Genomic DNA, 15,685 nt, shown 5'->3' on the forward strand with positions numbered 1-15,685 from the left:
TCCAATACTCCCTGCTAAAAGTAATTCAACAAGGAGGCCATTAGGCTGGGGTGACTCTGATGCCTTAGTAGCCTCAGTTAGTGAATGGAAACCTAAGCCAGAGCAATGCACTTGCATCCAAGACACCAAAACTTAAGAACAACCATCACAAACAGCCAACTGGGCTTTCCCAGGTGAGGCAACTGCTTCAATCATAGCTGATCAAATAATCTCGTCCCTTTGCTCCCGCCTGCCCCATGGAAGACTGTCCCCAGCTCCTGTTGGAAGTTCTCCTAACCACTTCCAGTTTGGCACTCCCCAGTGCGATTGACTTAAGCTCCAACAAACTCCTGAAGATTTAAACGTGCCTCAGTTTATCTTTTAAAAAATATTTTATTTGTTCATAAGAGACACAGAGAGAGAAGCAGAGACAGGCAGAAAGAGAAGCAGGCTCTCTGCAGAGAGCCTGATGCAGAACTCGATCCCAGGACCCCAGGATCACAACCTGAGCCGAAAACAGACGCTCAACCACTGAGCCACCCAGGCGTCCCCCAGTTTGTCTTTTAACACCCCGGAGCCAAGCACAGAACAGGCTCTAAAATGTGGGCCTCACCTTTAGTGTACGTGCTGCCAAAGCGAGCACTGGACTGCACAGACTGACTCTTTTCGGGGGTAGTGGGGATGCCCAAAGAAAAACATCTGCAATCTGTTGCTTGGGAGGTCTGCAATGGTGCTTTCTCCATTTGCTCTTTGTCCATCTTTTGGAGGGCTAGAGCCCCAGCAGAGAGTAAAGTCACACTACAAAGAGCGTGAGGTCCTCAGCTGCCACACTGGAGCCCACCTATCCACCAGGAACAGCCACATTCATCTATGAGGGGAGCAAGAAATAAATGAGTATTCCTATGTGAAACCACTGACATTGTGGGGTTCGTTTGTCATTTCAGAATCCCCAAATACACAGTGTTGCTGCGTGGATTGAATCCTCCATTGGAATGGGCTCTGAAAGCTGAGGAGCTCATGGAGGGGGATGGGGTGGACTCTTCCTCCAAGAGGGCTTCCTGGCTTCCAGGAGCTGTTCGTCCTTCCTTTTTTTTTTTAGATTTTCTTTATTCATGAGAGACACAGAGAGAGAGGCAGACACATAGGCAGAGGCAGAAGCAGGCTCCCTGCAGGGAGCCCGATGAAGGACTACATCCCAGGATCCCAGGATCACGACTGAGCCAAAGGCAGATGCTTGACCACTGAGCAACCCAGGTGCCCGTTCATCTTTCCTTTACGGTAGGCAGAGCTCTGGCCAGGGGGAGGGGGCTGGGCGGGCATCTGTACTTCCAAGTCAGACACTGGCTCCATTGCCTGGGTGGAGGCTGGATGTGGAGCCCCGTTCTTCAGAGATCTACGGGTGAACAAGGTTCTGGTGCTCTCTGGCTGGGCCAGGCTTTAATACTGGGCCTCAGGGTGCATCAAGAGTTGGTATAATTCAGCTACTCCTTTCCACAGATGGATTAAAGATAACTTTGGCTTCACTAAACAGCTCCAACAGCAGAATTCTTTTCCTCCTTAGAATGGAGGCCCTTGCTGTGGAGGGACTGAAACCTCACACGCTCCCTTCCTGCTCACCACTGGCCCAGGACAAGTCCCAGAGGAATCAGTGGGCAGCAGGTAGGGCTTCCCAAATCACGGCCACTTTCAGGGTCATTTGATGTTCCTACAAGCATAGGCCCATGCGATGTACTGGGACAGCATTTGTTTGAGAGTATATTCTACCCCAAAGCGAACGCCTGCCTTTCCACCAGACCCAGAGTTTGTGAGGACTTGAAGGAAGACATTTAAGCCACATAGGCTCTGGGCACCTGAGTGGCTCAGTGGTTGCCCGTCTGTCTTTGGCTCAGGTCATGATCCTGGGGGCCTGGGATCGAGTCCTGCATCCGGCTCCCTGCAGGGAGACTGCTTCTCCCTCTGCCTATGTCTCTGCCTCTTTCTCTGTGTCTCTCATGAATAAATAAATAAAATCTTAAAAAACATAAACCACATAGGCTATGTTGCTCAATTTCCTTGGATGAGGAGGGTGTGCTAGGACCTAGCCTGGCTGTCCCAAAGGGTGGTTAAGAGATTATATGATGAGGGTCTTTCTTAGGCATTCTTTCCCCTGTAACTAACTGAAAGCTCTGCTAAAGTGTCTTCTAGTGAAAGGGGTTTATTTTCTCCCATTACCAGAAAATTCGAGATTGACAGTCTCAGGCTCAATGATAATTGTAAGCAGAGTCAAAGTTTCCTTCCCTCTGCATCTTGACCATCTTTAAGCATGCTGACTTTTTTCTTCATGGTTCTTACCTCATTGTTGCAAGAAGGCTGCTGTACTTCTAGACCTCACGTCTGTATCTGATGCAGGAAAAAGGGTTGGTTCAGAACAAAGGCTTTCTTCTAATGAGGCATTGTCTTTTTATTTGGCCTGAACAGTCCTCCCTATGGATTATCCCTTACATCTCATTGGCCAAAACTGCACCAAATGCCACCCCCTCCCCCATTTATCACTCTTCAGAGGAAGCAAAATTCCTATGACTGGTTTAGATCAATCATAATCCCTGCCCTTGGTCTGGGGGAGGAATTTATGCTCCTTTGGAACAGGGGAGCTCCAACTACCATCTGAAGAAAATGGGGGAGGAGTAGTGGAGAGGGAGGAAATGTGGGTGAGGATTGTAGGGAGGCAGTGGAAAGCATTGCCTATAGAACCACAGAATGGAAGGTAAGGTGAGCTGAGTTCTAGCCCTCATTCTGCATTGGAGCTGCTGGTGGTTTGGGTTCTGTCCCTTGCCCTCTCTGGGCCTCAGTTTCATCTTCTGTACCAAAGGAGTTGAGTACAGTGGTCTCAAAAGACACTCTATGCGTTGGTGGCCCTATGGTCTTGACCTGGACATGGGGGCTGGGCTATGGAATCTACCACATGACAGGAAAGGCCCATTGAGTCTTGAATGGGGGAAGGTCTAGAGACTATCTGGCTCCTAGCACCTAGCAGGGGCAAGAATCCCTCTTCCCTGTGTGATCCGGGTCATTTTGATTGTCCTTGAAGAGGTCACTCTGAGTGTTTATAAGAGCAGGGGCCCATATCTGGGTCCAGTTTCTGGCCTTAGTGCTGTTGCTGATGTCATGCTGGGTGAGTTGTTTGAACAGGTCCCTGGCCCACTCTGTGCCTCAGTTTTCCCCATTTGTTCAGTGAGGAGGTTAGACAAGATGGTCTTTGCTGGACTTTACAGTCCTAAACTGCTGAGCTGAGTGGATTTAAGGACAGAGGGGAGGGGCTCCTGGGCGGGTTCAGTCAGTGAAGCATCTGACTTCGGTTCAGGTCATGGTCCGGTTCTGGGACCCTGCTCAACAGGGAGCCTACTTCTTCCTCTCCTGCTCCCCCTGTTTGTGTGCTCTCTCTCTCTCTCTCTCTCTCGTAAATATATAAAATCTTTAAAAAGAAAGAAGGGAAAGGTGAGATCTGCTGCTAGAAGCTGCCGGCATTCCTTGGCTTATGGTTCCATAGACTCCACCAGTCCGATCTCCATCTCTGTGATCGCACTGCCACCTCCTCTGTGTGTGTGTCTTCTCATCTTCTATCTTAAACCACCCCCCCCCACGCCAGCTTCCCTCTTACAAAGACATTTGTGGTTACATTTAGGATTCACCCAGATAATCAAGATAATATCCCCTTCATGGACTCTTAACTTTTTTTGTAGGGGGAACAGAGGGAGGGGGAGAGAGAGAATCCTAAGCAGGCTCAATCCCAGGACCCTGAGATCATGACCTGAGCTGAAATAGTCAGTCACTTAACCAACTGAGCCACCCAGACGCCCCCGGATCCTTAACTTAATCACACCTGCTAAGTGCTTTTTGTTGTTGTTGTTGTTGCCACATAAGTGAACATTCACAGGTTCCAGGGATTGGAAGCTGGATACCTTTTGGAGGGCCCACCACAGTGGAGGGGGCCAGGAAGCAGTCCTCAGGGTGGTGACATCTCAGTTGAAATCTGAAGGAGAGGGAGGTAACTAAACAGAAGGGACAGAGTATGGCAGCAGGAGAAACAGCATGTGTGAAGTGAAGCACTTGGAGATGCGATCGTAATAGTGCTGTGGGGAAAGGCGAGCAGTTTAGGATAGTGGGCCGTACATCGGTGGGAGAGGTCGCTCAGGATGCTGAATTGAGGCCTAGTAGGATACAAGCCTTTTCCTCCCAGCTCCTCTCTCGGCCCCAGAACCTGGCGAGGTTCCAGGTGGAGCCTGCTCAATCCTCAGCACCACCCTGGCTTCCAGAGGCCCAGGCTAGCCCAGCCAGGCAGAGGGGAGGTAAGGAAAAAGGCAACGTGACAACGTGCCTGTGGTTTGCAGGCCATGCAGCTCCCTAGTCGTGCATGAAGCACAGGCCGAAAAGTCTGGCCTGTGCCCAAGATACGGCCCCTTACCAGGCCTGGAGACATGGGTGGCCAGCTCCCACTCACTCAGGAGGGCAGGCCTCTGAGCCAGAGTGCCCCCACCAGCATAGGCCAGTGTGGACTGATGGTGGTTAAGAGCCTGGTCGGGCAATGGTTGGACAGCCTGGCCTGGGATTGCAACTCTGTCAGTTGCTAGCACGATGGCCTTTGGCCAGTGACTTGACCTCCCTGGAACTCCCTCCCCCCATCATCCCACTTTTTCCTCTATTGGAGGTAGTAGGTTAGTTGTTATAAGCACCAAGAAATACAGCCAGCCTCGAGACACTGCAGCAGAAACGAGTAGGAGGAAACAGGCTGCTGAGACAGCCCTTGAGCCAACCTGAAGCCATTTCCTCTTTTTGTGAGTTCATCTATTCCCTTGTTGGTCAAGCTGATTCCATTTGGTTTCTGTTACTTGCAGACAAAAGCATCTTAGCTGATAAAGGTTTTTCATCATCTTTTTTTTTTTTTTTTTTTACTGAGAGAATTACGAAAAATGTAAATGTAGAGGATATTGTGATGACAGCTTTAGCTGAGGTTTGGCAGGCTTTTACATTTTGCATGTGTGGCTGGCAGAATAATGCCCCCACCCCCAAAGATGGTCACATCCTAATTGCCAGGACTTGTGACTCTGCTAGGTTACACTGCAGAAGAGAATTCAAATTGCTCATCAGCTGACTTTAAGATAAACCGAATATCCTGGATTATCCAGGGGAGCCAATATACTTATAAGGGTCCTTAAAAGTTGAAGAGGAAGGCAGGAGTGCTGTGATGTGAAAAGAACCTGACTAAAGTTGCTACCTTTGAAGATGGAGGTAGGAGGCTGTAAGCGGAGGGATGCAGGGGCCTCTCAAAGCCAGAAAAGGCAAGAAAACAAGTTTCCCCTGAACCCTTTAGAAGGAAACCCAGACCTCCTAACACCTTGACTGGAGCCCTTGACCTGTGCCAGACTTCTGGCTTCCAGAACGGGAAGGTAGTGAATCTGTGTTGTCTTGAGCAGTTACGTTCGCAGTAATTTGTTACAGGAGCAAAAAGAAACTAATATAACATCCGTTTGGTTTTATGTTAATTTATTTTTATTTTTTTAAAGATTTTATTTATTTACTCATGAGAAACACAGGACAGCTGCCCCTCTTCTGTTAATTTAATCAAAGAAAAGCTCAACACCTTTTACTTAAGCTAACAGGTACAGCACAAGCCCCTTCGTAGAAATTGCTTTTGTTTCTTTCCCTCTTTGCTGATTCTCTCCACCCACCAATCTGCCTCCCTGTCCGGGTGCAGAAGGAATATGGTAAGAAAAATGGTTATTTGATTATTTCTTGGTATTAGGATTCAGAGGGATTTTTTAAAATTTTATTTTAAAAATTTTATTTATTTGAGAGAGTTGAGGGGGTGGGGCAGAGGCAGAGGGAGAAAGAGAGAATCTGGAGCAGACTCCACTCCGATAGTGGAGCCCCAGTCAGAGATTGATTCCAAGATACTGGGATCATGACCCAAGCTAAAGGCAGATACTTGGGGCATCCCAGGTGGCTCAGTGGTTTAGTGCCGCCTTCGGCCTGGGGCGTGATCCTGGAGACCGGGGTGAGTCCCACGTCGGGCTCCCTGCATGGAGCCTGCTTCTCCCTCTGTTTCTGCCTCTCTCTCTCTCTCTCGTGAATAAATAAATAAAATCCTTAAAAAAAAATAAAGGCAGACACTTAACTAACTGAGCCACCCAGGTTCCCCAGAGGGATTTTTCTTTTTTTACATTTTTGGCTTTATGCTTTTCTGCACTTTTTTCCCATTTTTTATTTTTGTAATGAGCAGGCATTATTATTTTTATTTTTTTATTTTTTATTTTTTTTAATTTTTTTATTTATTTATGATAGTCACAGAGAGAGAGAGAGAGGCAGAGACTCAGGCAGAGGGAGAAGCAGGCTCCATGCACCGGGAGCCCGATGTGGGATTCGATCCCGGGTCTCCAGGATCGCGCCCTGGGCCAAAGGCAGGCGCCAAACCGCTGCGCCACCCAGGGATCCCAGCATTATTATTTTTATACCCAAAACAATAAGGTCATGACTATGCATTTTATTGAGAAAGCCTGTGCCGATCAATGCCCATGGCCACCTTTGAGTGTTCTGTCCATCCTAGATGAGGTGTCCCCAAAGCAAACCAACAACTCCCAGATCTAGACTATTCCTTCCTCTTCTTCCCCTGCCTTAGACAGATGGATAAAATTCATAGAATTCATCTGTGGCTGTTATGGGCTGATCAGTGTCCTTAGATTCACATGTTGAAGTCCTAACTCCCAGTGTCTCAGAACATGACTGTATTTGGAGATGGGGCCTTTAAAGAGGTGATCAAGTTAAAATGAAGTCCTCAGGGGATTCCTAATCCAATCTGACTGATGTCCTTATAAGAAGAGCAGATCAGGACACAGAAAACATACAAGAAAAACCATGTGAGTTGGATCCAAGGAGTAGGTGGCCATCTGCAAACCAAAGAAAGAGGCGTTGGGGGAAAAATCAAGGCTAACATTTTGATCTCAGACTTCTAGCCTCCAGAACTGTTAGAAAATTAATCTCTGATGTTTAAGCCACCTGGTCTGTCGTAGTCTGATGGCAGCCCAAGCAGGCTAACACACTAGCATCACCTACTACTTTGTTCCGAAGAAACCAGTTCTATGTGGTAAGAATTCTAAAACGTGTTATGTCCTGGGAGAGCTGATTTAGTTCCTTAAAGATACTTCATTTTCACTGTATTGTGACCTCCTGACAAACCTGTGAACCTGTGACCGTTCAGAATGGTGCTTATGACTCCTCATTTGACATAAGGGAAAAACTGAGGCCTGTGGGCGACACATGACTCAGCCAAAGTCACACAGTCAGAATGCAGATCTCCAGGTTCCATTCCAGAAATGGCATAGAAGCACCAAGATCAGGATATGTGGAAAGAGGGCCAAGCATTCTATCTTCCTGTCTAGGAATAAGTGCATCAAATTAGTTTTCACATTTGATTTTGGCCTCCATCTCTAAGATGTCCCCTCTCTATCTTCAGAGAGCCTTTTATTTTTATTTATTTTTAAAGATTTTATTTATCTATTCATGAGAGACAGAGAGAGAGAGAGAGAGAGAGAGAGAGAGAGACATAGGCAGAGGGAGAAGCAGGCTCCCCATGGGGAGACTTATGTGGGACTCGATCCCAGGACCCTCCCTGAGCTGAAGGCAGATGCTCAACCACGAAGCCACCCAGGCACCCCTAGAGTGTATTTTATAAGTAACAAAAAACATTTAATCATTTGTTTTAAAGTTGCTAGTATTTCTTTTATGGATACAAAACTAAGCTGAACCCTTCCTGGCTCTTCCCATTAACTGATGTTTATGAAATTTTAAGGGATTTTTTTAGGCATTTCTATTAATGAGAATATAACTCAATTAAAAAAGTTTTTTGGGGGCAGCCCGGGTGGCTCAGTGGTTTAGCGCCACCTTCAGCCCGGGGCCTGATCCTGGCCAGGATCGAGTCCCATGTCGGGCTCCCTGCATGGGGCCTGCTTCTCCCTCGGCCTGTGTCTTTAAAAAAAATTTTTTTAAAGTAGGCTCCACACCAAGCATGAAGCCCAATGAGGGGCTTGAACTCAGAACCTTGAGATCAAGACCCAAGCTGAGATCAAGAGTCAGATGCTTGGGATGCCTGGGTGGCTCAGAGGTTGAGCTTCTGCCTTCGGCTCAGGGTATGATCCCAGGTCCAGGGATCCAGTCCCGCATCCAGCTCCCTGCGAGGAGCCTGCTTCTCCCTCTACCTATGTCTCTGCCTCTCTCTCTATCTGTGTGTCTCTTGTGTCAATAAATAAAATCTTATTTTTTAAGAGATGCTTAATTGAGGCTACCCAGGCACTCAATATGGCTCAATTTTTTAAAAGATTGATTGGTTGATTGATTGATTGATTGATTTGGGAGAGGGAGGGTCAGAGGGAGAGAATCCCAAGCAGACTCCCACTGAGCACAGAGCCCAACACATGGCTCAATCTCATGACCCATGAGATCATGACCTGAGCCAAAACCAAGAGTCCAACGCTTAACCTATTGAACCACTCAGGAGCCCCCAATATGGCTCAATTTTTAAATGAGGATTTAAGCTGCCTATATTCCCATTAGGGCTTTTACTTAAATTGAGAAAATATTTATCAATCACACCCTGGCTGTCCAACGAGGACTCCTTGTACAATGATGAGGCCAGGGGGCATGCAGGACCCTGGGGCATCGAGGAAGATATGAATGTCTGGGGAAAGCAGGCCACGTGGAAAAAGGCTCCAGGACCAGCTTGGGAGCCATTTCTTTACATTGGGAGTGAGGAATGTGGGAGTTAGTGCCAACCTCCTACCTAGCTATCATCTGGGAAACGCTTGCTAACATTTCTCCCTGACCCCTCTAGATTTGCAGATAGTCCAGTTGGCAGGGAAAGTGAAGATAGAATCAGGGGTGGCTGCCCCAGCATGTCCCAAAACCTTTTATGAACGAAGCCATCCTAGCAGTGGGCACAGAGGACATCGGTGACCCCATGCCTTATCTAGAGGAGAAGACCCTACCCAACCCCCATCCATTGCTGCTGTACGGGGGGCCCGATCTTCTAGTATCCCAATAGTAGCTAGATACCGCAATTTATTTTTTATTTTTTAAAATATTTTATTTATTTATTCATGAGAGACAGAGAAGAGAGAGAGAGAGAGAGAGAGAAGCAGGCTCCATGCAAGGAGCCCGACATGGGAATCGATCCTGGGACCCTAGGATCAAGCCCTGGGCAGAAGGCAGGCGCCAAACTGCTGAGCCACCCAGGGATCCCCCGATACTGCAATTTAGTAGAGAATCTTTTACTTTCTTTTTTTTAAATTTTATTTATTTATTAGAGAGAGAGAGCTAGTATGAGCAGAGGGAGCAGCAGGCAGAGAGAGAGGGAGAAGCAGACTCCCCGTTGAGCAGAGAGCCCAATGTGGGGCTTGATCCCAGGACCTTCAGATCATGACCTGAGCTGAAGGCAGATGCTCAACCGACTGAGCCACTCAGGCGCCCCAAGAAACTTACTTTTTAAAGGCTGATCACTAGTTACATTTTTGGAAAAAATCTTTTGCAGCCAGTAGAAAAGGGAGCAAATATTTGAAATGGCACACTCCAGAAGAGGATGCCCAGATATACAGTAAACATGTGAAGGATATTCATCCAGGAAAAGAAAAATTGAAATGACAAAGAGGAACATCACAATAATACTGTATTGGTAAAACTTTTTTTTTCCTTTTTTTTTCTTTCTTTTTTTTTTTTTCTTTTTTTTTTTTTCTTTTTTTTTTTTTTGTTTTTTTTTTTAGTATAATACTCTATACCCGGTTGATGTGAGTGTAAACTGATGCAACCACTTTGGAAAACCATATGGAATTCCTTAGGAATGTATAAAGGTAGGTATCCTCAATGACTCAGAAATTACACTCCTTGATACACTAAGAGAATGGAGAAACACATTGTGGAATATGTACCAACGGAGCACTGCAAAGTGATGAGAATGAGCAGATTACAGCTACGCACAACGCGCAGGTATCTCATAGACATGATGTTGAGGGGAAAAAAAGCAAGACCCAAAATGTACATAATGTATTTTAGTACATCTATGTAACTGTTCAAAACAGGCAAAACTAAACTCTGCTGTTTAGGTTCACAGATGTGGGTGATAAAGAGCAAGGAAATCATGACTACAAAAGTCAGGGGTGTGGTTCTCTCTGGGAAGAGAGAACCGTATGCCAGGGAAGGGTCCCACTAAGGACTTCTGTAGTTCTGGCCATGTTCTGTTTCAAGGGCCAGCAAACTACAACCCATGGGCCTGATCTAGCCTGTTGCCTATTTCTGCATGGCCTTGAGCTGAGAAAGGTAAGAGCTTTTTACCTTATTTTTTTAAGATTGTATTTATTTTAGAGAGAGAGAGTGCGAGAGGTAGCAGAGGAGAGGGAGAGAGAGAATCCTAAGCATGGAGCCTGACGTGGGGCTCAATCTCACAACCCTGAGATCAGGACTGTGAGCTGAAATTAAGAGACGGATATTTAACCAACTAAGCCACCCACATGCCCCAGAGCTTTTTACTTTTTTTTTTTAATTTTTATTTATTTATGATAGTCACACAGAGATAGAGAGAGGCAGAGACGTAGGCAGAGGGAGAAGCAGGCTCCATGCACCGGGAGCCTGACGTGGGATTCGATCCCGGGTCTCCAGGATCGCTCCCTGGGCCAAAGGCAGGCGCTAAACCGCTGCGCCACCCAGGGATCACCTTTTTACTTTTTTTTTTTTTTTTTTAAACGTGGGGCAGGCTGTATGTATGTATGTATTTATTTATTTATTGTCACAGAGAGAGAGAGAGAGAGAGAGAGAGAGATAGAGGGAGAGGGGCAGAGAGAGAAGCAGGCTCCATGCACCGGGAGCCCGACGTGGGATTCGATCCCGGGTCTCGAGGATCGCGCCCTGGGCCAAAGGCAGGCGCCAAACCGCTGCGCCACCCAGGGGTCCCCTTTTTACTTTTTTAAAAAATATTTTATTTATTTATTCATGAAAGACACAGAGAGAGACACAGGCAGAGGGAGAAGCAGGCTCCATGCAAGGAGCCCGATGTGGGACTCGATCCTAGGTCTCCAGGATCACACCTTGGGCTGCAGGCGGCGCTAAACCGCTGCGCCACGGGGGCTGCCCACTTTTTACTTTTTAAAATAATTTCATTTTCAAAAAAATTTTAAATATTTTATTTATTTATTTGAAAAACAGAGAGGGTGCGCGAGGGGAGGTGGGGAGGGAGCAGAGGGAGAGGGAGAGGCAGACTCTGCTGAGCAGGGAGCCCAATGTGGGGCTCGATCCCAGGACTCTGAGATCATGACCTGAGCCAAAGGCAGATGCTTAACTGGCTGAGCCACCCAGGCGTCCCTAAAATTATTTTAAAAACACAAGAAACAACAGGACTTGGCAAGGATGTGGAGGAAAAGGAACACCTCCGCACTGTTGGTGGGAATGTAAACTGGTGCAGCTGCTGTGGAAAACAGTATAGAGGTTCCTCAAAAAATAAAAAATAGAACTACCCTCTAATCCAGTGATTATACTACTAAGTATTTACCCAAAGTATACAAAAACATGGGAGGTGGGCAGGGGGAAGGGGGGACTGGGTGACGGGCACTGAGGAGAGCACTTGATAGGATGAGCACTGGGTGTTATATGTTGGCAAATCTAACTTCAATTAAAAAAAAGAAAAAAGTAAAAAAAAAAAAAAAAAAAAAGAAAAAAGTATACAAAAACACTAACGAACACCCCTATGTGTTTTTGCAACATTATTTACAATAGCCGAATTATGGAGGCAGATCAAGTGTTCATTGATTGATGGATGGATGAAGTAGATGTGATGTGTGTATATATGTATATTTGCACACACACACATATGAAATATTACTAGGGCATAAAAAATAATGAAAACCTTCTATTTGCAACAATGTGGATGGCTCTACAGAGTATAATGCTAAGGAAAATAAGTTAGGGAAAGACAAGTACCATACGATTTCACTCACATGTGGAATTTAAGAAATGCAGAGCAAAGGAACAAAGAAAAAAAGATACAAAACAAAAAACAGACTCTTAACTATAGAGAACAAACTGGTGGTTGCCAGAGAGGTAAGAGTGGGGATGGGTGAAATAGGGAATGGGAATTAAGAGTACACTTATCTTGATCAGTACTGAATCATGTATAGAACTGTTGAATCACTGGGGACTTGAGTGGCTCAGTTGGATAGGAATCCAATTCTAGATTTCAGCTCAGGTCAGGATGTCAAGGTCATGGGATGGAGCCCCACATCTGGCTCCTCGCTGGGCATGCAGTCTTCTTAAGATTCTCTCTCTGTCTTCTTGTGCTGCTCTCTCATGCACTTGCTCTTGCTCTCTCTCACTGTCTCTCTAAAAAACACAATTGTTAAAAAAAAAATAAAATAAAAAAATAAAATAAAATAAAAAACACAATTGTTGAATTGCTATATTGTACACCTGAAACTAATATAACAATATGTTGACTATACTGGAATTAAAATTCTAAAACTAGTCAGTTCTAAAATAAAATGATTAAAAAGAACAAAAAATATCTTGTGATGTAAAAATTATATAAAATTCAAATTTCTGGGTCTGTAAATAAAGTTTTGCTAGAATACAGCCACTATTGCTCATTTATGTATTGTTTATGGCTACTTCACAACAATGGCAGGTTGACTAGTTGTGACAGAAACTAGATAATGTCTCCCAAAGTCTAAAATACTAGAATCTCAGAAAAGGTTTGCTGACATCTTCTGTTCTTTTTTTTTTTAAGATTTTATTTGTTTATTCATGAAAGAAACAGAGAGAGAGAGGCAGAGACATCGACAGAGGGAGAAGCAGGTTCCCCACAGGGAGCTGGATGCAGGCCTCAATCCCTAGACCCAGAATCACACCCTGGGCCAAAGGCAGATGCCCAACCACAGAGCCACCCAGGTGTCCCTGACATCTTCTGTATTTCTTGACCTGACAGGCAGTTTTGTTGGTGTTCACTTTATACTATAGTACATTAATTCTATGAAACACATTTGTGTGTGTGTGTGTGTGTGTGTGTGTGTGTGTGTGTGTCTGTCGCCTCAGGGCCGCACATAGGGCTGCTAGGTGTCCAATATATAGAGGGCATTTCCTGTATTTAATCATTTTATGCTATGACCTGCATTACCTTTGGCAGGGTGCCCCCAAATCCTGTATTTAGATTTTTTAAATGAATTATAAAAAATTGACAGTGGGAGCTATTTTTCTGCCACAGTTATTGGTTCTTAAATTACTAAAGTGGCAATACTACTTAATATACCTCCTCAAATAAAGATCTGGAATGTCTCTTGTGTCTCCTGCAGGTTTGGTTGAGAGAAAACCAAGAGCGGTGACTGAGAATTAAAAATACATATTGAATAAAGGAAAAGTCTGTTTCATGGCCAAAGTCCTAAGTTGTGAACAAGTAATCGCTGTTTAGAGATAACTTTGGCTGATTTTCAGAGCATGTGTACAGATCCAATCAGTGATAGCCTCACTCCAGTGGCTACACTTCTGAGAGTTTAAAACTAACCACAACTTTAAGCTTGTGAAATTCAACAGACAATGGGGCAGGGGCACCTGGGTAGCTCAGTGGTTGAGCACCTGCCTTTGGCTCAGGTGGTGATTCCAGGGTCCTGGGATGGAGTCCTGCATCAGGCTCCTCTCAGGGAACCTGCTCCTCCTTCTGCCTATGACTCTGCCTCTGTGTGTGTGTGTGTGTGTGTCTCATTAATAAATAAATAATCTTAAAAAAAATAGACAACTGGGCAAAAGATTCCAACAGACAATTACAGAAGAGGATGCCTAAATGTTCAATAAATGTGAAACACGGGCGCATGGCTGGCTCAGTTGGTAGAACATGCAACTCTTGAACTCTGGGTTGTAAATTCAATCCCCACGGTGGGTATAGAGATTTTTTTTTAAGATTTTATCTATTTATTCATGAGAGACACACTGAGAGAGAGGCAAAGACACAGGCAGACGGAGAAGCAGGCTCCATGCAGGTAGCCCGACGTGGGACTCGATCCCGGGTCTCCAGGATCAGGCTCTGGACTGGAGGCGGCGCTAAACCGCTGAGCCACCCGGGCTGTCCCTGATGAATTTACTAAACAATAGACACTTACTAAATGAGGAGACGTCCTTTTGAAGTTCTTTGAGCAGTATGCAATCAGTCATTCAGTATCAAAAATGGTAGGAATTGGGGGATCCCTGGGTGGCTCAGTGGTTTGGGGCCTGCCTTCGGCCCGGGGCGTGATGCTGGAGTCATTGGATCGAGTCCCGCATCAGGCTCCTTGCATGGAGCCTGCTTCTCCCTCTGCCTGTGTCTCTGCCTCTCTTTCTCTCTGTGTCTCTCATGAATAAATAAATTTTAAAAAATCTTTAAAAAATGGTAGGAATTCCAATATAAACCAACATAGTACAGCTAAGTGTAAGGGATATATGATTTCCTCAACTTGTACGAAGGAAACTAATAAAATGATAAATTTTTTTATGATAAAAATTTTTATTAAGAAATTCAAGGGTGCCTGGCTGGCTTAGTCGGTAGAACATGCGACTCTTGATCTCAGAGTTGTGATTTGGAACCTCACTTGAATGTACAGATTACTTAAAAATAAATCTTAAAAAAAGAAATTCAGTAGAAGAAAATAAATTAATCCTAGCAGACGTTGTAAATGGCTATCCACACTATATCACCATTAATTTTCAGCTCAAATAACTGCTTGGACATATTGCTACCAGAGTATTTTCTGATTCCAAACCTTCAAACTAACTTTTAAGTGCCAGGATGAAATCTACTGTGATAATAAAAAATGTAATAGCTCCACTTACTATTATAGATATCATGAAAAATCTAAATGCCTTACCTTTCATGATATAACTGTGAATTCAAGTAATCACAATGCAGAGAAAAAAATTTCCCTCTGCTTAATACAATATTTTTTGCATGAAAAACGCTTGCAGGGGGATCCCTGGGTGGCTCAGCAGTTTGGCTCCTACCTTTGGCCCAGGGTGCGATCCTGGAGTCCCAGGATCGGGTCCCATGTTGGGCTCCCTGCATGGAGCCTGCTTCTCCCTCTGCCTGTGTCTCTACCTCTCTCTCTCTCTCTCTCTCTCTCTGTGTCTATCATGAATAATAATAAAAAAAGGCTCGCTAATTAGTAAAATCCCTTTTGAGTAAAATCCCTTCTAGTTGAGATTTCAGAAATGAGAAAATTTCTACAGAGACTCTCTTATTGATTTAGGAGTTAATGAAAAAAATTATACTGCTTTTGGTGGTAGAGACTTTCCATTTTTTAAAAGATTTATTTATTTATTTGAGAGAGAGCACAGAGGGAAAAGAAGAAGGCGGCCCTCTACTGAGCAGGGAATCCAACTAGGGAGTGGATTCCAGGACCCTGAAAGCCTGTCCTGAGCCAAAGGCAGAAGCTGAACTTACTGAGACACCCAGGTGCCCCTAGAAACTTTCAATTTTATTTTTATTTATTTATTTATTATTTATTTTTTTAAAGGATTTTATTCATTTATTAATGAGAGACACAGAGAGAGAGGCAGAGACATAGGCAGAGGGAGAAGCAGGCTCCCTGCAGGAAGCCTGATGTGGGACTCGATCCCAGAACCCCAGGATCATGACCTGAGCCACCCAGGCACCCCAAGAGATTTTCAATTTTATTGA

General features: G+C 45.0%; 1 long non-coding RNA gene across 1 annotated transcript in view; it reads left to right on the forward strand.

Annotated features, from left to right (window-relative positions):
- LOC140627716 (uncharacterized) overlaps positions 1-15,015 on the forward strand; it is a 55,701-nt gene extending 40,686 nt beyond the window's left edge. The window contains exons 3-4 of the long non-coding RNA XR_012026340.1: positions 9,765-9,851; positions 13,335-15,015. This is a non-coding gene — a long non-coding RNA (uncharacterized lncRNA). The remainder of the gene's footprint in view (positions 1-9,764; positions 9,852-13,334) is intronic.
- Positions 15,016-15,685: the final 670 nt, after the last annotated feature.

This window comes from Canis lupus, chromosome X (genome assembly GCF_048164855.1).
Source record: "Canis lupus baileyi chromosome X, mCanLup2.hap1, whole genome shotgun sequence".
Taxonomy (NCBI): domain Eukaryota; kingdom Metazoa; phylum Chordata; class Mammalia; order Carnivora; family Canidae; genus Canis; species Canis lupus.